The 21,357-nt window shown below is 40.0% G+C and overlaps 1 long non-coding RNA gene across 1 annotated transcript; it reads left to right on the top strand.

Moving 5' to 3' along the window:
* Nucleotides 1-1,160: 1,160 nt before the first annotated feature.
* On the top strand, nt 1,161-20,627 carry LOC120861695. Its single transcript, XR_005720585.1, has 3 exons — nt 1,161-1,210; nt 4,142-4,243; nt 20,510-20,627. It is a non-coding gene; the product is annotated as an uncharacterized LOC120861695 (long non-coding RNA).
* Nucleotides 20,628-21,357: the final 730 nt, after the last annotated feature.

The raw sequence follows: 21,357 nt of genomic DNA, 5'->3' as shown, positions 1-21,357 counted from the left end.
GTTGATTACTATTTATTAAATATTTATACCTTCGGAGTTATTTGGAATCAAAATGAGAATTAAAAAAAGAAAGATGCCTAATGAAGGACAAATGTGGGGCAGCAAACCTCATGTTTTAGATCCAAATATGTTCTTTCAGTTGCAGTCCTTCCACTTATCTTCTAGAGCCTGGAACACCTTCAGGAGACTGTAGAACAGAGGGAAGAGCTCACCAGTGGTTTATTAATTCAAGGAAACCATCAGCTCTGAGCCTACTATAGAATGGCGGTGCAGAGCTCAATTGGTACATCTAAACTCACCTCAGTCCCAATCCTGGTGGAGCTTTCAGCCTGTCCAGAAGTTGTGCACTAGGAAAGAAAAGCTCCAGAAAGGAAGTGAAAGCAGACAGGTGGCAGTAATTCAGGATAAATTATGCCGAGGCCAAGTGACAGAATCTCTATACTGTGTTGATAATTGTTACATTACATGAAGCATAGGAGTAATTGTGACTATTCCCAACCACTGTGCTGAGAAGCTGGGTGGGGGTAGATATCCTTGTATGTGACTATAACCAACTTTGGAGCGGTCCGAAAAGCCGCCCTCGGTCGTCTCAGACTCTCACCCACTTTTACTTCGCTTTTACTTCGCGGCCACCACCAAAATGCGTGCAGTCTGCTCGGATCCCGCAGGCCAGAGTGGGACGCCCGCGACCTCACACCCAGGCTGGAGACAGGCGGACCGGTGGGGCCAACCCGGGTGGGAGGCTTGGGAGGATGGAGCCTCTTCCCCTTCCCCCGGCGGGCGGGCGCGCGCGGGTCGGGAGCGGGGAGGCGGTGTGAGAGCGGCGGCGTCGCCGCCGGCCGGGTCCTGGGGCCGCGGAGCGCGCCCGCCGCGCTCGCCCCGCGGCCGCTCTCTCCCGGCAACGCCCGCGCTCCCGGACCCGCGAGGCGCTCGCCGCTCGCGGCCGCGAGGACCCGGACGCGCGAGGGGAAGGGCCGGACGCGCGAGGGGAAGGGCCGCCCGCGCGTCGCCCCAGCCCGGATCCCGGCCCCGCGTGGCCCCCGAGCGCCGCCCATACGGGGCTACCGCGAGGAGCCACGGAGGCCGAGGACCCGGGAAGCAGGATCCCGCGGACGCCCGCAGCCCGAGGGAATCGCCAGGGACCGGCGGTCTTCTCCCAGACACCCGCGCCCGGAGACTTGGAACGCGGACTCCAGAGGCGGCGCGCACGGTCAGGACAAATTTCTCGTGGTTTAAAAGGGGTCCTGAGACTGAGTCTCATTAAATTAGCTTTTCCTCTCTTGTTTAAGTAACTCTGTTTAGACCAAGAGGAAATGGTTCCTTGAAGTATTTTGGGTTGAAAACATTGTCCTGAAAGTTTTTGTTTGTTGAGGTTGTGTATGTATATTTGTTAACTTTCTATGTAATTAGAAACCCGGAAGATATTAAAGGCACATTACAGGACCACTGTGGCGCTTGGGCATCTTGTTAGCAAGTTAGGCTTTCTCTTTCCAGGCGTGGGATCAAAGCGAGTCCTTCACGGAAGGGTTTTGCTTGTTAGGTTTCTGCGCCCTGAGTCTCACCAGGTCCTAAGACCTCGTGTGGCTGATTTTAGTAACGTGTTACCTCGAGGTTCTGGGGTCCCGTGGAGCTGCTTGTGAATTTTGTTTCCAAAGGGCCTAGGCCGGTGGGGGCGGATAGTACAGCTGTCTGCTCTGTTTTGCATGGCTTACAATTTACTAAAGTGCCAGTATCAGCTGCGTGAAGTTTAGCTTCACTTGCGTGTTAAGTCGCTACAGTGCTATCCGAATCTTTGCAATCTCATGGATTGTAGCCTGCCAGATGCCTCTGTCCATAGGATTCTCCAGGCAAAAATTATGGAGTGGGTTGCCATTCTCTTCTCTAGGACATCTTACCGACCCAAGGAATCACATCCGAATCTCGTAGGTCCTAAGTGTGCCCATTTATTACTTTCCAATAGTAATGACGAGTAAGCATGTTAACTTTTGAAAGAAGTGGAGTACCTTTGTTTCTCTTGTTTAGTTACTGAGACAATTTCCAAGTTAACCAAATAGCTAATCCTGTTCTCTTAGTTAAAATAGTTTAAATTACATAAAACAAAATAAAACAAACACCTCTTATCACAGTGAGTTATCTGTAAGTTTCCCTTTTTGCACCATTCCAGCCTTGTGAAGAGGGAGCACCCCCTATTAATTAAGAGCTTCGTCAAAAACTTGTAATTATCCCTTAATAGGTTTGTTAAACTAAGTCCTCTTACACTTGAGGGTCTCGAGCTGTGTAACAGATACCAAGGATTCCTGCTTGACACTGCATTTTTTTTTTTTTAACTTCACTTTCACTTTTATTTATTTATTTTTTTTAATTTATTTATTTTTAATTTTTACTTTACAATTCTGTATTGGTTTTGGCATAGATTGACATGAATCCACCACAGGTGTACATGCGTTCCCAAACATGAACCCCCTCCCACCCCCCTCCCCACAACATCTCTCTGGGTCATCCCCGCGCGTCAGCCCCAAGCGTGTCATATCCTGCATCAGACAGACTGGCATTTCGATTCTTACATGATATTATACATGTTTCAATGCCATTCTCCCAAATCATCACACCCTCTCCCTCTCCCTCTGAGTCCAAAAGTCCGCTATACACATCTGTGTCTTTTTTGCTGTCCTGCATACAGGGTCATCATTGCCATCTTCCTAAATTCCATATATATGTGTTAGTATACTGTATTGGTGTTTTTCTTTCTGGCTCACTTCACTCTGTATAATCGGCTCCAGTTTCATCCATCTCATCAGAACTGATTCAAATGTATTCTTTTTAATGGCTGAGTAATACTCCATTGTGTATATGTACCACAGCTTTCTTATCCATTCATCTACTGATGGACATCTAGGTTGTTTCCATGTCCTGGCTATTATAAACAGTGCTGCAATGAACATTGGAGTACATGTGTCTCTTTCAATTCTGGTTTCCTCTGTGTGTATGCCCAACAGTGGGATTGCTGGGTCATAAGGCATTTCTATTTGCAATTTTTTAAGGAATCTCCACACTGTTCTCCATAGTGGCTGTACTAGTTTGCATTCCCACCAACAGTGTAGGAGGGTTCCCTTCTCTCCACATCCTCTCCAGCATTTATTGCTTGCAGATTTTTGGATCGCAGACATTCTGACTGGTGTGAAGTGGTACCTCATTGTGGTTTTGATTTGCATTTCTCTAATAAGACACTGCATTTTAATATCTTTTTCAAGTAGTTCCTCTTACAGGGAATTCATTTGAATCTGAAATTTAGTTAGGACTGAACTTTTACTTCTCTTTTTATAAGCAATTGTAATATAGCAACATATGCAGTCTGGAAGGATTTTGAAGAAAGTACTTTTAAAAATTGGAAATACCTATGTTAAAATGCTAATACTTAAATATTGAGACAAATGAAACTGATCACAAACATTCTTTCTTTGCCCTAAGCAAACCATACTATAACAGAATACTTTTTAAGAGGATTTCCCAAAAGTCTACATAAAACACGCATGTTCACCTTTCCTGGACTTCAAATATGAAATAGATATCCTTAAAAATGAGATTATGCCAAGAGGCTTCTCTACCAGAAATCTCTTTTATTTCCATATTCCCACAGTACCTATCTTCCCCATGATATGCTTATTATTTGTCTTAAAAACATTTAACAATAACAAAAAAGAATAGGCTATCTTCTCAAGTATGTAAAATCTTGACTCAGAACTCAAAAAGTACTTAAAACTTTTATTTGGTATCTTTAAAAAGAAGGAATCTTAAAATAATAAAATATCTTAGGAGAGCACTTGTGTTTTGTGAAGAGATTGGTTATTATTTAATTTTGCTGATTTACAATACTGCATTTTCTTTTAGATATTTCCTGGTAGTGGGAAGTAGTATTTCTGAGAACTATAGCAAATACCAGAGTAATTTTGATAAAATAAAAAGTGATTTTTAATGATAGTTGGGAAAGTGTTTTAATTTTTTTTCCTGGACCACACGTCATACAGATGAAGTTTATGATGAATTAGAATTGAAATATCCAATGGTTGATGTCATTTTGGGGAAATTGTAAATTTTTTTTTTTTTAATTAGGGGATTGTTTGATTTTATAACTTTCTTGCAGTTGCACTGTGCCTTAACAGACCTTTGGTGCTAAAGACCAATAACTTACAGCTGCAATTCTTCTGACACCCACTCTACAAACAAACTTCAGGTCTTTCTCAAGGTAAATTGCTGTTTTTGTTGCAGTATTTGTATGTGTCAGTTAATTAATGTGTTTAATTATTTAATGTGATGCTATATTTGGTTCCTAACTTTACTTTTTATGTGTCACTAACAAAGTTTCTGAGTGATGTTTGCCAAACTCCATGTTTCCCATAGGCCTTGTAGTGTATATTGCAAGATTTTGTGGTTTGGTGATTTTTTTTTTTTTTTTAGCATTGCATATGTCAGATTCTGGCAGAACTGACTGTATGTGTTTACACAGGTACTTTATGTGATCTGAAATATATAATTTGTGGAATGAATAATGTAATTATACTCACTGTAATGCTGAAATATAATACCTGTTTTAGTTAGCATTGTATATCAAACAATCCTAGAATTTGGTAGCTCAAATTTAATTAAAAGTAAATGAAAACCTTAGTAGCTTTCAGTATGTCCTGGTTCAGTGGCTTGGCTGGGCTCAGCTGGGCAGTTCTGCTGCTGCCCTCCCTTGGGGTCTCATATGGTTATAATCAGATGGCAGCTGGGGCTGGAGGCATCTGAGGACAGCCAGCAGGTTATAATGACAGTGTGTCCCTTTTTCTCTCTAAGTAGCCCATGGGCCCTTTCTCTCTGTCCTGTGTTTCCCTGTGTTACCCCTGACAGAGTAGCCACATTTCTTACTCAGGATAATCAAGAAGCTACAGAAATGGGAACTGGCAGGCATTCTTAAGCCTTAGACCTGGATCTGCACAGCATAACTTTTGCCACCTCAATCAGCTAAGCAATTACAGGGCCAGCCCCAACTCCAGAGAGGAGAAATCATCACCATCTTTTGATGGGGAAAATAGCAAAGTATCTGTGACTGTCTTTAATCCACCACAATATTCTTCACTAATAGTTTTTTAGAGGGATATTATAAGATTTTAGAACCAGAAAACTCTTAGGAATTATTTCATCTAACATCATCAATTTATGTCAAAGGGTACTGGAGCAAAATATCGCAATAAAAGACCTGGAGCTGTAATCCTTTCTTATTGTTTTTAATTTCTCAGAACCCATGAGAATCTTCTGGGATATGATTTCTGACTAGCTTGTTAGAAACGTGCCTGCATTTTCCAAAACCCACTAAGACTTGAGAAATATTTTACATCATGACAGAACAAGATATTTCTGGATATCAAGGAAGATTAGTTTTGAATAATTATTTTGCCTTGTTTAAAAACACACATATCAACACAGAGAGAAAGAATTTTATAAGAGAGTGAATCTGAAATAAATCTTTTATTCCTAAGGAATATGTGACACTGTCATGGTCCTATACCAAGTTCATTCATTATGCCTTAGGTAATGTTTGACCCTTCACTTCATCTCACCCCAAAAAATGTCTTTAAGAGACATTTTTGTAAATAATGTGTAAATATACTCTTACTGTGTACATATATACTTCTTAAACAATAAATTAGGATGAAGAACCTGTTTTTATTATCAAAAGTTACTTTTCTAATGAAAACAATCAGGATGATACTTTTTTGTGTGCCTGAAATTAAAAATACATGTACTGAAATAGCTCACTGTATATACAAATTAACAGGAAAAGATTCTGTTGGTTTAAGTGAGGCACATAATGAAATGTTTTCTGACCTTCCTGAACTTCGGTATATCTATCCATCTCAATTTAGCTCTCTCTGCCCATCCATCTTTTTTAAACTGGTGTAATCATCTTGTAACTTTTACATCAATTATGCCAATTTTAAAACACCAGTGGAATTCTGCTCTTTCTCTGTGTTTTCTTTTTAGCTCCTTCTTTCACTCCTAGGTGTTTTAATTCTGATAGCAGTTCTTCCCTTTCTGCTTAGATTCCTCTTCCCTATTTATGTTTAATGTATTCCATTTGTTTCTCAAAAAACCAAAATATATTTGTTACCTTTTTATTTTTTGAACTCTTAATTGTCCATTTTTCTATTTGGGTTTTTCCTTTTTTTATTAGTTTGTTAATCTATTCATGAGGAAAAAAAAATAATTGAAATAATAGTAGTTGCTTACTTTTCCTAGTATTTTTCTTCATTCTTACAAGTAAATAATTCTTATGAATTCAGATCTCTGCTGTTAATAATTAGTGTTTCTTTTTTATGTGTTATACCATAAATAGAATGGTATGATTTTCAGCTAATAAATGAAGCTCTAATGCCTGTGCCTTCAGAGAACTATGTAAATCTGCATATTTTATAAAACAAAATAGATGTAAGGACATCTCACTGATGTTTTAGAGAAAGGCTTAGGCAACCTGACTGTGATCCCATGGACTGTAGCTTCTCTGTCCTAGAATTCTCCAGGCAAGAGTACTCGAGTGGGTTGCCATTTCCTTCTCCAGAGGATCTTCTAACCCAGGGATTGAACACAGATCTCCTGCATTGCAGGTAGATTCTTTACCATCTCAGCCAGCAGGGAAGCCCCCATGTAAAACTGCACATTATGCAAAACAAGCTAGATGTAAAGAAATCTCACTGATGTTACAGAGAAAGGCTTAGGCAACCTATTTTAGAAATGCAAGGTCTCAGATCTTATGTTCCTTTTCCACGTGAGTTCCTGTTTGCAGCACCTCTATGATAGCAGTTTAATGGTCCTGTGATTTTTCAGACAGTTATAGTGCTGGGTCTGATCCCTTTGTGAAAATGGAAATGTAAATAGTCTTACCTCCTCCAATCTGCCCTTTGTATCCATGGTATCCCATCTGCAGCGTATGGAAAATATTTGAAAAAAATTCCAGCAAAGTTCCAAAAGGCAAAACAAATTTGTCACACACAGGTAACTATTTATTTTGTATTTACAACTATTGACACAGCATGCATATTGTATTAGGTTATAATCTAGAGAGATTTAAATATATGGGAGGATATGTGTAGGTTATTTGCAAACATTGCAACATTTGAGACTTGAGCATGTGTGGGTTTTTCTACCCTTGGAGACTTTTGAAACCAATCCTTCATGATTACTTAGGAACTACTGTACTTCACCTAGCTCATAAGAATGTAATGAGCCCATGGTTGGGAAAGCACTTTATAAACTAAAGGTCATCATTCATGTCATTTTCAATTCCTTTGTTTACAAGATGTGAACAATTCTATTTAATAATTTCTAAAGTTTTTACCAGTTTACACTATGTGAAATTCTCTAAACTGTTACTAAGGCAACCCAGCACACATTCATTTGAACTCAGTAATTGGATGGTAAATTTGGGTGAGCCAGAACACCTTCTCTGAGAGTTAGAATCCCCATTATCTATGTGGTAATATAATTATCTACCGCAAAGCTCCATGGTAAGCTTTGCCTAAACAAAGGACATTTTGTGACAATAATGGTTGGCCTTCTCAATTTCAGCCTCTTCATTATGCAGTGGACATAATAGTAAGACTCTGTTTTCTCCGAATAACTTATTATCTGTCAGTATTAAGACCTTTGGGCTCACCAGGTGGCCCTGGTGGTAAAGAACTGCCTGCCAGTGCAGGAGACATAGTAGACAAGGGTTGGATCCCTGGGTCTGGAAGATCCCCTGAAGGAGGCCATGTCAAACCACTCCAGTATTCTTACCTGGAGAATCCTATCAACAGAGAAGGCTGGTAGGCTGTACTCCATAGGAATGCAAAGAGTCAGACACGGCTGGAACAACTTAGAACAAAACACACAATCAGTTCAGTTCAGTTGCTCATTCTTGTCTGACTGTTTGCGATTCCATGGACAGCAGTATGCCAGGATTCCCTGTTCATCACCAACTTCTGGAGCTTGCTCAGACTCGTGCCAATTGAGTAAGTGATGCCATCCAACCATCTCATCCTCTGTCATCCCCTTCTCCTCCTTCCTTCAGTCTTTCCCAGCATCAGGGTCTTTTCAAATGAGTCAGTTCTTTGCATCAGGTGGCCAAAGTATTGGAGTTTCAGCTTTAGCATCAGTCCTTCCAATGAATATTCAGGACTGATTTCCTTGAGGATTGACTGGTTGGATCTCCTTGCAGCCCAAGAGACTCTCAAGAGTCTCCTCCAACACCACAGTTCAAAAGTATCAATTGTTTGGTGCTCAGATTTTTTATAGTTCAACTCTCACATCCATATGTGACTACTGGAAAAACCATACCATTGACTAGGTAGACCTTTGTTGACAAATAATGTCTCTGCTTTTTAATATGCTGTCTAGGTTGGTCATAACTTGTCTTCCAAGGAGCAAGCATCTTTTAATTTCATGGCTGCAGTCACCATCTGCAGTGATTTTGGAGCCCAAGAAAATAAAGTCTCTCACTGTTTCCATTGTTTCTCCATCTGTTGGCCGTGGAGTAATGGGACCAAATGCCATGATCTTAGTTTTCTGAATATTGAGTTCTAAGTCAGCTTTTTCACTCTCCTCTTTCGCTTTCATTAAGACACTCTTTAGTTCCTCTTCACTTTCTGCTCTAAGGGTGGTGTCATCTGCCTATCCGAGGTTATTGATATTTTTCCTGGCAATCTTGATTCCAGCTTGTTTGTGCTTCATCTACCCTGGCATTTCCCATAATGTACACTGCATATGAGTTAAATAATCAGGATGACAATATACAGCCTTTACATACTCTTTTCCTATTTGGAACCAGTCTATTATTCTAGGTCTGGTACTAACTGTGGCTTCTTGACTTGCATACAGGTTTTTTAGGAGGCAGATAAGGTGGTTTGGTATTCCCATTTCTTCAAGAATTTTCCACAGTTTGTTGTGATCTCCCAGTCAAAGGCTTTGGTATAATCAATAAAGCAGTAGTAGATGTTTTTCTGGAACTCTCCTGCTTTTTCTGTGATCCAGTGGATGTTGGCAACTTGATCTCTGGTTCCTCTCCCTTTTCTAAATCCAGCTTGAACATCTGGAAGTTCATCATTCACGTACTGTTGAAGCCTGGCTTGGAGAATTTTGAGCATTACTTTGCTAGAGTGTGAGATGAGTGCAATCGTGCAGTAGTTTGAACATTCTTTGGGCTTCCCTGGTGCCTCAGATAGTAAAGAGTCTGCCTGAAATGCTGGAGGCCTGGGTTTAGTCCCTGGGTCAGTATGATCCCCTGGAGAAGGAAATGGCAACCCACTCTGGTATTCTCACCTGGAAAATTCCATGGATGGAGCAGCCTGGCAGGCTACAGTCCATGGGGTTGCAAAGAGGTGGAAACAACTGAGCAACTAACTTACTTATTTGAGCATTCTTTGGCATTGCCCCTCTTTGAGATTGGAATGAAAATTGACCTTTTCCAGTCCTGTGGCCACTGCAGAGTTTTCCAAATTTGCTGGCATATTGAGTGCAGCACATTCACAGCATCAGCTTTTAGGATTTGAAGTAGCTCAACTGGAATTCTGTCACCTCCGTTAGCTTTGTTTGTAATGATGCTTCCTAAGGCCCACTTGACTTCTCATCCCAGGATGTCTGGCTCGAGGTAAGTGATCACACCATTGTGGTTATCTGTGTCATGAAGATCTTTTTTCTTTAGTAGTTCTGTGTATTTTTGCCACCTCTTCTTACTATCTTCTGCTTCTGTTTGGTTCATACCATTTTTGTCTTTTATTGAGCCTATCTTTGCACGAAATGTTCCCTTGGTATCTCTAATTTCCTTGAAGAGATCTCTAGTCTTCCCCATTCTTTTTTTCCCTCTATTCCTTTGCACTGATCACTGAGAAAGGTTTCCTTATCTCCCCTTGTTATTCTTTGGAATGCTGCCTTCAAATGGGTATATCTTTCCTTTTCTCCTCTGCCTTTTGCATCATTTCTTTTTCTCAGCTGTTTGTAAAACCTCCTCAGACAACCACTTTGCCTTTTTGCATTTCTTTTTCTTGTGGATTGTCTTGATCATTGCCTCCTGTACAATGTCATAAACCTCCATCCATAGTTCTCAGACATTGTCTATCAGATCTAATCCCTTGAATCTATTTGTCACTTGCACTGTATAATTGTAAGGGATTTGATTTAGGTCATACCTGAATGGTTTAGTGGTTTTCCCTACTTTCTTCAATTTAAGTCTGAATTTGGCAATAATGATCTGATATTCATGATCTGAGCCAGTCAGCTCCCGATCTTGCTTTTGCTGACTGTATAGAACTTCGCCATCTTTGTCTGCATAGAATCTATGCAAACCGTACGATCTGCAAACCATATTCTATGCAAACCATTGCATATTCTATGCAAACCATAGAATCTGGTTTGGGTTTGGGTATTGACTGTTGATGTCCAGATGTAGGGTCGTCTTTTGTGTTGTTGGAAGAGGGTGTGTTTGCTATGACCAGTGCAGTCTCTTGGCAAAACTCTATTAACCTTTGCCCTGCTTCATTTTGTACTCCAAGGCCAAATTTGCCTGTTACTCAAGGTATCTCTTGACTTTCTACTTTTGCATTCCTGTCTCCTATGATGACAAGGACATCTTTTTTTGAGTATCAGTTCTAGAAGGTCTTGCAGGTCTTCATAGAACCATTCAATTTCGGCTTCTTCAGCACTACTGGTTGGGACATAGATGTGGATTACTGAATTGTTTGCCTTGGAAATGACAGAGATCATTCTGTCGTTTTTAAGATTGCATCCAAATATTGCATTTTGGACTCTTCTGTTGACTATGATGGCTACTCCATTTCTTCTAAGGGATTCTTGCCCACAGTAATAGACATAATGGTCATCTGAGTTAAATTCACCCATTCCAGTCCATTTTAGTTCATTGATTTCTAAAATGTCGATGTTCACTCTTGCCATCTCCTGTCACCACTTCTAATTTACCTTGATTCATGGACCCATCATTCCAGGTTCCTATGCAATATTGCTTTTTATAGCATCAGACTTTACTCCTATCACCAGTCACATCCACAACTGGGCATTGTTTTCACTGTGGCTCTGTCTTTCATTCTTTAGGGCACACTATTAGACCTTTAAAATATTTGAAGATATTTATATAATTACTCTCTGTCATCTGTTGTAAGAATTTCCAAAAACTTCTGGTAAACATAATCTTACCCACCTCTCACCCTTAACGAAATAGGACACATTTCTGTGTGTATCTTTGTAGACTACAGCTATTTTCTTCTTTCACATTGTCATACTGAAAAATTTTTCTTAACCCTTAAAAAAAATGTTTACCTTGTCAGATTCCTAACTGGAAATGTTTGAAAGGACTTGAGATTTTGAGTGAGAGAAACTCTTACTGTTCTGAACTCAGATCCATTTATCCAACCCACAACAAAGCCTATCTACTGACATTGGGTTGTGGTAAAAGAAAGTACAGCACTTCCTGCAGGGCATGAAGCAAGGAGAATGAACATGCTGAGAAGACTCGACCTCCCCGATGGCTTTTAGACCATAGTTTTTAAAGCCAACAGTATAGGTGACGGTTGTAGGGTTTCTGATTAGCTCATGGACATTCTTCTTATTTCTTAGTCATGAGATAACAATCGTGAGGTTTGGGGAATCTTAATCATCAATCTTCTGGTTCAAACCAGTCTAAGATCTATGTGTTTGTGGTCATTGGGTATTCAACATCCTCCAGCAGTGGGAGTCTTCGTTTCTGCAGAACCACTCCAAGATATGTATTAGATTGTTAGCTATATCCCTTTCAGGAGGAGGTAGGAGTCCTGTGACTGTTGTTCAAGCTGTTATTACCTGCTTTCCTTTGTTACTGAATTTTCTACTTCTCTAATCATTACCTGTTTGAGTCTGCTCTTTGGAACTCTGGGGGAGCCTCAGAGACTAAAGTTCTTTGCACAAACAAGAACTGGGGAGACAGTGGATTGTAGTCACTTGACTGCAAGAGATTAATAGCTGTGAAGATGGGGAGAAGTAGCCAGGTTTGAGATATATGGGAGAGATAGTGCTGAGGGGATCTGCTTAATGATTGTATGTTGGGAAGAATTAAGTAGTAAAACTGGGTAATCAGGGATAAATCCCAGGGATTTTTGCTGTCAGGGGCTAGAAATGCATTCATTTGGCAGAAAAACCCAGAGAAGAGTTATGTCCTGCAATGGATGTGAGACAGAAAGTGTTTGTTTGTTTCCATCTTTATGACTTCATCACATGGGCAAGTTTCTTAAATTCTGTGCCTTAGTTTCCTCATGAATGACATGAGAATTACAATACCTAACTCATCACTTGCCCTAAGGATTGAAGGAGGTGCTGCATTAAAATTATTTAGAACAGTGCTTGACACATGATGAGCTCTATCAGAGAAAAGAGAGCCAAAAAAAAACCCAAAAGTTCTGACATGTATAGTTTGAGATACCTGTTGGACCTCTGAGCATATGCTTGTGTATATTACAGGATGGTTGTAGTGAAGATGCAAAGTGATTCAGTGTGAGATATATGTTGGAGGTAGGTCTGAACAGATGTAGCAATAGAGGGTCATGGTTGATTGTATGGACTCCAAAGACAGACTGGGTTTGTATCCACTTACTAGCTATGAGCATGTACTATAACCTGAGTGCCTCAGTTTCCTCATGTTTGAAAAGAGAACTTTAATGGAAACTATCTCCTAATTTTGTTCTAAGGATTAAAAATCTAATATATCAAATATATGTATGTGCCAGGTATTAAGGGTGAAGGATTGAGTCATATTTCACATGTTGAAATGGATTTTCAACATACAGGTAAAGATATGTTGAGTAAATGAGCTCAGAGATCAGGAACACCCAGTGTTCATGATATCAACTGATCATTTGTCAGCATACTTGAAGGAAAGTTAAAACTCCCCTCCAGGTCCTCTCCACCATTCTATGCAAAACAAAGAACTCTCTCACCTGAGGAAAAAAAATGGACATTAATGTTGATCACACGCAGCTCTCAGCTGGTCTCAGCCTCTGGCCGATCTCCAGAATTCCTTGCCCCAGCTGTTTAAGAGATAACTACTCTGAACAACACTGGAGAAGAACAGGCCCCCTTAAGACAGTAGATTTCCACATACATGCCTATATATACTTACTCTTTTCTTGGGTTAGTGCAGCAGCTCCCTAATCTGACTGCTGCCCCTTCTCGCCTCGTTAAAAGTGATCTGTTCCTGTAAAGTGCCGGTCTCGATCTTTTTCCGAACCTCGCCTTCTCTTAACTCCCTTACCCTACAGTACTGATGGCACTTAAAGCTCTAGGGTGGGATGAAATCTCACACGTTTACTCTAAGGATCAAAGAACGAACGTGTGGTGTTTGTGTGTGTGTACTCAGTCGTGTTCAACTCTTTGCCATCCCATGGCCTGTAGCCTTCCTGGCTCCTCTGTCCATGGCATTTCCCAGGCAAGAATACTGCAGTGGGTTGCCGTTTTCCTCCTCCAGGGGATCTTCCCATTCCAGGGATTGAACCTGTGTTTTCTGGATTGGCAGGCACATTCTTTACCACAGAGCCATCTGGGAAGCAATGGTGTGAACTGACTATTATTAAAGGGAAAATGATACAGCAAAGTAGAAGAAGAATGAGGTCAGAAGCACTTCACGATTAAGGTCATTGCTCATGTGTTCTCAGATGACACAGAAGTAGCAGGGAGTCAGAAATAATTGTATACCTCACTAATTTTTAGGGGAAACCTCTAATTCCTAAATTAACTCATGGAACAATCTCATTTGAAGTTCAATACCACAAACTGTCCTTCTTTTAATATTTCATTTAATGCCTTCAAATTAGATTGTAGGTTTCTGTGGCTCATATAAAGAGGTGTATTTTTCTTTTTTTTTTTTTTTTGGTATGTTGCTGCCCCTGTCATGGTATAATATAATCAAAAGTGATCATTTTAAATACCCTGTTGAATTAATCATTTAATGTGGTGACTAGCGTATCATTCTTAGCACCACCTGGTAGACTAGCCACTGGGGCCCTGAATCATTTTGTTCTAAGGAAGACATTTAAGTGGAGAGCTAGCTTTGCTGCCTGCCCCACTTCCCACCTCCAGGTACTGACTTTGAAAAACTGATCAAAGGTCGATGGTCAGGGGTCAAGATACACCTTGATTATGCATGTAGAATTCAGAAATTGTCTGTTTCCTCCTACAAAAACCTAGATGGAAAGAATGGATTTGGGATTTGAGCAGATCAATGCCGAAATTTTGGATACTCTCTAGGATAAAACCTTTGCCAGTTTCATAACCTTCGGAGCCATAGTCTTGACATATATAAAATGGACATGATGACATCTACCTCATAATACCCAAAGGTGCTGAATGAGGCATGTTGTCACGTGACTGTTTTATTATCTGTCCTGCAACATGTGCTACATCTCAGGTGTTTTGGGTGTTTACAAATTTCTGTTTAACTGTGTGCACCAACTACAGATATACTCTTCATCAATTAATTGTGTGCTCAAAAAATTTAACCTATTTTGAAAAGGAGGTTTATAGCTTAAGTAGTGAGTGTATATATATTTTTGGCTATATGATCACAGAGTTATAGAAATGTACTGTTGACTTTTACTGACATAAATTACTTTCCTTATTATTTCTAAATGGTTCTGCAAGTGTAATAGGTGGGGATTTTTTTTTTTTATCATTGTAGGTTTTTTTTTTTTTTTTTGGAAAAACAAACAGATTTAGCATGTTCTTAGTCAGGGGCTGTCACAGTCTCATTATTTCCTGGCCCCCAGAGGAGAGCTGTGCTAATTAAGTACATTTAATGAGGAAAATTAATGCTTCTTTGGCTATGTTATCCTTAAGCTATAACTGTTTCTTTACTTATAGTGCTTGTTGTAATTATTAACCATGAACTATACATTCCAGGAAGGGAAAGCTTTCTTCTCTGCCCCTGCCCTGCCCCAAGACTGAAATTACCAGGTAGAAATATGCATAAAATTACAAGCAGTCAATTAGCTCTTGAGAATAAACTTGCCACTGAGCAGTTTCCTGTAGTGCTGGAGGTCAGAAAAGTTCAGCAGCTTTTGTGGAGCCAGTGCTGATTTCCGTTTTCAAGCCCGGAACTAAGCATATAAATCATGTGCAGCACAGTGTACCTGTCTTCAGAAAGCTGTCGACAGTCATGTATATTTATTAGTTTTCCCTGGTTGAGAGTTTCATGTTTTCTTTGTCCTTCTGCTCTGTATCTTTGTATCTAGCAAACAACCTGTGTACACCCACCCCACCCCCCACACACACACACATTCACTCACACTCTCTGTTACAAATATGGTGCATTTTTATGACATTTTACGGCATGGTTATTTTTCCACCCTTAGCTCCATACCATTGCTTCATTAGTACTTTAAATAAACTGGAATTTTTGTTGTACATGGCTGTTTACATGTTATCATTTTGTCTCTGAAGGGTTTTTTTTTTTTTTTCCTCTCAATACATTGTATAATAGATTAATACTGCTGTTAATACATGTAAATTGATTTATTTCTTTATTTGTGGATTTGTCAGAGCATGTATTTCTCTTCTGAAAGTATACCCCTGATTCCCTGGTTTTTGTTTTTTCAGTGCAATATCCCAGTTTTGAAGTCTCACTCAATTTATTTGATCTCTGTGCCTTCATTTTTGATCTATAAAATGGACTTTATGAATGAATTGAAGGTGGTGATTTGTGCATGGTACTTAGCTGAGAGCTTGGTTCGTCTCTTGGCACTGGCTGTGGCAGGTACCTCATGAAGAGATGGGGTCCTGATATGTCTTCTTGAGTCTTGATGGGCTTCATTATGGCTTTTGCTAACAGGAATGATTCTTTACCCAGCACAGGTAGTTTCATCCCGTCTCTCATTGTGCTGTGACTGTGAACTCTGTGTTGACATGTAAATCTTCTGACTACCCTTGAGTCTGTGATGCTGGAAAGGTTAAGTGTAGCTTTCATGGTCCACTGTCTCAGCTGAGCCTGGGATTTTATTCATTTCCATCAAGACAATCCTGTTAGCATCAGTCTTGGATCTTCCAGATTTTCCCTTCTACCAGCAGAACACCACAGAAAACCCTGCTCATGTTTCACACCACAGAAGAATTTCTTACCCAAGCTTTACATGAGTTCCTAACCCACAGAACCTTGAAATTTAAGAAAATGGTTGTTGTTGTATAAGCCACTATGTTTTAGGACAGTAGTAGATAACTGGAAAACTTATACACACACACACACACACACACACACGCCATTCATTTATATATAAATAAGTGGCTTTTGTATGTGTGACAGTACTAAAATCAGCTCCGAATACCTGTGGCACTCATGTGTCTCTACTACCTGTGGCAAGTCTCCATAGATACTTCCCCTTTTAGAGTCAGTTTTGTGGCTAGACCAGCCCATGTGGTTCTTATACTGATTGCAAGATGCATGTCAGCAACAGCCTTCAGAGAGCTTTGAGAAAACATCTGTTACCAGTCCCAGAGGGCATACCTGGCACATGAAGAGCTGCATAGTTAAGGTTCGAGTAGATAGACAGGGAACATAGACCTGGGGTTCTGCCTTGACTGGGGTCAAAGGTGGGGTGCCTAGGGTTTTGTGAATTCACTCTTTATTGGCAAATTTTAAATAAATGTAAAATATAAGAGCAGAAATTAGGGCACAGGAATGAGAAAGGGGGTTCTCAAGCAGGTGTCTAAGTTACTCAGGGCTTTCTAAAATGGGAACTTCATGGACTGGCTGGCCTGGCTCCGTATCTAGTTGTTTATTAGTAGCCATTTCATACACTGGCAATATGCTCATTCAAGATGAAGGTGCGGGATATGGACTCCTCAGGGTTATCAGACATGTTGCAAAAATGAAAACTTTCTGTCAGTCACTTTCACTATCCTCTTATCTGTGTTTTACTTTTAGGTTTATGCTTTTTCCTAAGCCACTGAGAATCAATAGTACTTGTAAATTCTAAGTAGAGTTGTGAAGTAATTGAAATTTAAATAAAATTATAATTAATTTAAAATGCAAACATTTCTAAAGTCTGTGTCATATTAAGTACACAAGTTTAGAGTTATGCTTCCCTTGTAGCTCAATTGGTAAAGAATCCGCCTGCAATGGAGAAGACCCCGGGTTGATTCCTGGGTTGAGAAGATCCACTGGAGGAGGGATAGGCTACCCACTCCAATAGTCTTGGAGCTTCCCTTGTGGCTCAGCTGGTAAAGAATTTGCCTGCAATGCAGGAGACCTGGGTTCGATCCTTGGGTTGGGAAGATCCTCTGGAGAAGCAAAAGGCTACCCACTCCAGTATTCTGGTCTGGAGAATTCCATGGATTTTACAGTCCATGGGGTCGCAAAGAGTCTGACATGAGCGACTTTCACTCTCACTTTCACTTAGAGTTATGCAAACTTGATTTGAATTTGAGTTCTTCCCCATAAGCTCTGTTGACTTGTGGAAGTTCTGCTCTCTTTGACTCATCTGTAAAATGGGGCTAATAGTGACTTACTACCTGGAGTTATATATAAGAATTAAATGAGATAATCTTAAAGTGTTAGCATAATGCTTGCAACAAATCAGTGGTAATTTTTATATCATGTCTGAGTAGGAAATACTGATGAGATATGTCATAAAAATAACTGTGTAATATTAGTAAGTGATAATTCATAATTATATCAAAAACATAGTCTTTTAATAACTCAGATGAGATCATTTAAAATTGAGGAATTTGAGTTCTACCCCTTCTCTCTTCCTCTACTTCTGACAAGTTTGGGGAAAATAGGGGAATGAAGGGACCAAAAGATAACTAGGATAATTCAGCCATGAATAGTAAAATTCCAGCTTCATTTTATCATCCATGTATAAATTAATAAGCAATGGGCGCTTGTAAAGATTGTAGTCAATTCTGATGAATTAAAAACAGTGCCAAAATCAGATAAAAGGAAGTCAAATAAGACAGCTATGGAGCATAAAGGAGGACAGACATAATTTAACTCCTGTATGATGCAAATACATGGATTTTTCACCTCAAATTTAACTGTGATATTCTGGAAAGGGAAAAAGATGTCCCAATCACTTCTTCCCCTAAAAACAGACACACATATAAGATCTGTGTCTTGATAAATAAAATTTAGGCTAGGCTAGGACAACTGCAAAAATGAATGAAGGAGAGGTTGGAGGAAAGATGCAGGAAAAGATGAAAGTTTAGTTGACCAGACATTGAACATCAGGGAGGGTGCATGTTCATGAATTAGCTGACATTAATCGTACTCAATGCAGGGAAGGGCAAAAGCAGATAAAAAAGGATTATGGCACCTGGTTACTATGGGACCTCCATGCTGAAATTTCTGCCTATTTACAGTTGATCAGTTCAGCACCCTTTACTGCTACTGCTACTGCTAGGTCACTTCAGTCATGTCCTACTCTGTGCAACCCTATGAATCACAGCACGCCAGGCCTCCCTGTCCATCACCAACTCCCAGAGCATACCCAGACTCATGTCCATTGAGTCAGTGATACCATCCAACCATCTCATCCTCTGTCATCCCCTTCTTCTCCTGCCTCAATCTTTCCCAGCATCAGGGTCTTTTCAAATGAGTCAACTCTTCACATCAGGTGGCCAAAGTATTGGAGTTTCAGCTTAAGCATCATACCTTCCAATGAACACCCAGCACTGATCTCTTTAGGATGAACTGGTTGGATCTCCTTGCAGTCCAAGCGACTCTCAAGAGTCTTCTCCAACACCACAGTTCAAAAGCATCAATTCTTCTGCACTCAGCTTTCTTTATACTCCAACTCTCACATCCATACATAACTACTGGAGAAACCGTAGCCTTGACTAGATGGACCTTTGTTGGCAAAGTAATGTCTCTCCTTTTTAATATACTGTTTAGGTTCGTCATAACTTTCCTTCCAAGGAATAAGCATCTTTTAATTTCATGGCTGCAGTCACCATCTGCAGTGATTTGGGAGCCCAGAAATATAAAGTCAACCACTGTTTCCACTATTTCCCCATCTACTTGCCATGAAATGATGGGACCAGATGCCATGATCTTAGTTTTCTTAATGTTGAGCTTTAAGCCAACATTTTCACTCTCCTCTTTCACTTTCATCAAGAGGCTCTTTAGTTTTTCTTCACTTTCTGCCATAAGGGTGGTGTCATCTGTATATCTGAGGTTATTGTTATTTTTCCCGGCAATCTTGATTCCAGCTTGTGCTTCCTCCATCCCAGCATTTCTCATGATGTACTCTGCAAAGAAGTTAAATAAGCAGGGTGACAATATACAGCCTTGACATGCTCCTTTTCCTATTTGGAACCAGTCTGTTGTTCCATGTCCAGTTCTAGCTGTTGCTTCCTGACCTGCATACAGTTTTCTCAAGAGGTAGGTCAGGTGGGCTGGTATTCCCATCTCTTTCAGAACTTTCCACAGTTTATTGTGATCCACACAGTCAAAGGCTTTGGCATCGTCAATAAAGCAGAAATGTTTTTATGGAACTCTCTTCCTTTTCCATGATCCAGCAGATGTTGGCAATTTGATCTCTGGTTCCTCTGCCTTTTCTAAAACCAGCTTGAACATCTGGAAGTTCATGGTTCACGTATTGCTGAAGCCTGGCTTGGAGAATTTTGAGCATTACTTTAGTAGCATGTGAGATGAGTGCAATTGTGTGGTAGTTTGAGCATTCTTTGTCATTGCCTTTCTTTGGGATTGGAATGAAAACTGACCTTTTCCAGTCCTGTGGCCACTGCTGAGTTTTCCAAATTTGCTGACTTATTGAGTGCAGCTCATTCACAGCATCATCGTTTAGGATTTGAAATAGCTCAGCATCACCTCCACTAGCTTTGTTCATAGTGATGCTTCCTAAGGCCCCCTTGACTTCACATTCCAGGGTGTCTGGCTCTAGGTGAGTGATCACACCATCATAGTTAACTGGGTCATGAAGATCTTTTTTGTACAGTTTCTGTGTATTCTTGCCACCTCTTCTTAATATCTTCTGCTTCTGTTAGGTCCATACCATTTCTGTCCTTTATTGAGCCCATTGTTACATGAAATGTTCCCTTGGTATCTCTAATTTTCTTGAAGAGATTCTCTAGTCTTTCCCATTCTGTTATTTTCCTCTATTTCTTTGCACTGATCGCTGAGAAAGGCTTTCTTATCTCTGCTTGCTATTCTTTGAACCCTGCATTCAAAAGGGTATATCTTTCCTTTTCTCCTTTGCTTTTCACTTCTTTTCACAGCTATTTGTAAGAAAAATAGGGAGGTAACCCATTTTCATGCTATCTGTTGGTGTTCTGAAGAAACTAAAAAAAAAAAAAATGTCTAGCAACAGGAAAATAGCATGGATCAATAAAGAGATATTCATTTAGGAGGAAATTAAACACTACCCTCCTGTTACCATGTCTTTAAACATGATCAAGCACATCTGCAAAACACATACTTACTAGACCCTTCTTCCTTTATCTCTCAAAGGTAGCAAAAACTAAAGCCCTTTCTGGATTGCGCTTTGCAAAGATACTGTAGACACTCTTTTGCATTTTCCTTGGACTTGCCATTTCATAATGGGTGGCTTTTCTGAGCTGTAAAATAAACACAGGTAAGACCCAGGAATGTGAGAGTGAGTTTCATTGATTATATCATTGAGGTCTGCCAGGGTCCAGCCCCGTTGGATCCAGGGTGATTCGAAGGTGGGGGGACGGCGTCAGCATCTTTGGAAAAATACATATTTAATTACAGATATATAGAAAGATTAGAAACGGATAGTGTAGTAGGAGAATTAGTGGAGAAAAGAGGCTGAATTCAGCCAGAGAAACGGGGAGCAAGAAAGAAGCGACATGGAATCAGTCTTTCTGGAAACTGATCCGATTTCTTTATTTTTCGGTTTGCTTATATACCTTTTGTTACATATAGGGATGAATACAGAGTCACGCGGGGGTCAGCAGTCCTGACCTTTATCAAAATCAGGTGCTTCACATAAATGTATTAAAAAAAAAAAGGTCTCAGGGATATTACATCATCTTCTGGCCATGAGTGAGACCTGCTAACATTTTATGATCCTTTCTTTCTGATAACCAAAAAAACTTATTTCTTCCAAGGGTGTTTTTTCTTAAACCAGGCACCACCGTCCAAATAAAGTTGCATTCCTATAGAGTGAAAGTATAGTGAGTTACAATCAAGAAAGGAATTTATTTAACCCAAGGTTAACATGATTAATCTTAAAGGTTAATACTTATTTCTCTTCTATGCTTAAAGGTTAATACTTATTTCTCCTATATGTTAGTTATATTCATTATAAGGGCAGGGAACATGGAGATTTAGCA

This window comes from Oryx dammah, unplaced genomic scaffold (assembly GCF_014754425.2).
Source record: "Oryx dammah isolate SB20612 unplaced genomic scaffold, SCBI_Odam_1.1 HiC_scaffold_3, whole genome shotgun sequence".
NCBI lineage: Eukaryota > Metazoa > Chordata > Mammalia > Artiodactyla > Bovidae > Oryx > Oryx dammah.
Note: the sequence above shows the minus strand (reverse complement) of the source record. Positions and strands in the feature narration are given on the sequence as shown.